Source organism: Octopus bimaculoides, unplaced genomic scaffold (assembly GCF_001194135.2).
Source record: "Octopus bimaculoides isolate UCB-OBI-ISO-001 unplaced genomic scaffold, ASM119413v2 Scaffold_328614, whole genome shotgun sequence".
NCBI classification, from domain to species: Eukaryota; Metazoa; Mollusca; class Cephalopoda; order Octopoda; family Octopodidae; genus Octopus; species Octopus bimaculoides.
The window spans coordinates 711-2,268 of record NW_026300058.1 but is presented as its reverse complement, the minus strand read 5'-3'; the positions used below and the strand labels follow the sequence as shown (position 1 = coordinate 2,268).

Below are 1,558 nucleotides of genomic sequence, written 5' to 3'. Positions count from 1 at the left end.
GCTCCAGCATGGCCGCAGTGAAGCGATTGAAACAAGTAAAAGAGTATATATATATATATATATATATATATATAGGAGGATTTGTTTTGAAGTTTGAAAATACACCTGAATCTCAAAACGTGTGGTCGTTTGTAAATTTTGTAATAGATGTGTGGTAAGTAGCTTGCTAACAAACCACATGGTTCCGGGTTCAGTCCCACTGCGTGGCATCTTGGGCAAGTGTTTTCTACTATAGCCTCGGGCCGACCAAAGCCTTCGTCTTTCTGGAGTAATTCTAATGCGACTGAAATTCTATGAGAATGTTTGACTTCGTAGCCATAGAAACGGAAATTAGGAGGACAAAACGCTTTACGTTCTGAGTTCAATTTACGTGGGGCGGGGGAAGGATACGTAAACTGAATTAAATTAGTAGGAAAAATCTTACATAACGCAATGATTAGGAATATTAGGAAACCAGTATGCTTTTCAATCCCTTTAACAACTCCCAACAATGACTTTTATTACTTTTATTCCTACCTCAGTTCATCTAATTGTATATATCTATCGTTACTTTTCATAAAAAGACTTTACGTTTGTTTTTCTTCTTCTATTTCAAAGTGTGTGTTTCTATTTTGTACCATATTTCTATTGTATTTCACTACACGTGAGAATGAAAATGCCACAAACACCAAACTCTACAGTTAAAAGTCTCAACGAAGAGAGAGATCAACACGAATTTGAGACTTTTAATTAGCAAGACTGATGAACTCACTCGCTCTACACAGGAGGAAACGAAGAGAAAGAACAATCCCTGGAACAGCTCAATCAACATTTGTCCGAATTATGCACCACTCTTCATTCTTTACCACATAATAATTGCTTAAATGAAAATCCACCTACAGATGATACACAAGTTAGAACCCCTCCCCCTCCACTATCAATTAAAAACCGCATTATACACGAGGAAATCTACAACGAATTAAAGAAACATTGAGATGGTCAACGCTTGGAAAGTGTCTTTAAACTGTGGCAAACAACTTGTGAAGCTGAAGAAACAAACTCGCTACAAGGCTGGCAAAGACAAAGCAATTTGTTTATTAACTACGAAACACAGTTCATCGTAGAATAGGCATCGGATAAGCCCTTGCTGAAGGAAAATAAAGCAAAAACATACACAGAAATGAGCCCACGCTTATCGAACACAAAGCAGAGACGGTCTAGGGGATACAATTGCACCTCTCTTACGTCCCCAAATAACTTAGAAACAACAATCAGGAATTCAGCCGACAACAGAGAATCTGGACGGAATCTTCTTGGCATGCTACAAAGAAATCAAAGGTTCCATGGAAACGTGGAGACGAAGCAAACCTTTTGCGAACCAATCCACCCCCCATCATCTCACAATAAATGGAAGAATTTACCTTCGAGACTTGGTTACTTCGATCAGAGAGGGTGGGTCGATTCTGGATTGTCGAATGCTTTTCATAGACTTCGTTTAAATATATCTTGCTAGACATCAATCCGTCCCTTGTCACACTCAATCAGTAAAGCTAGCTGCGTGTCTTTAGCCGCAGGTATA

At 38.8% G+C, this 1,558-nt stretch overlaps 1 long non-coding RNA gene across 1 annotated transcript; it reads right to left on the bottom strand.

Moving 5' to 3' along the window:
• Positions 1 to 1,051: 1,051 nt before the first annotated feature.
• Positions 1,052 to 1,552, bottom strand: LOC128251327 (uncharacterized). Its single transcript, XR_008267086.1, has 2 exons — positions 1,401 to 1,552; positions 1,052 to 1,300 (listed from the first exon to the last, which is right to left on the bottom strand). It is a non-coding gene; the product is annotated as an uncharacterized LOC128251327 (long non-coding RNA).
• Positions 1,553 to 1,558: the final 6 nt, after the last annotated feature.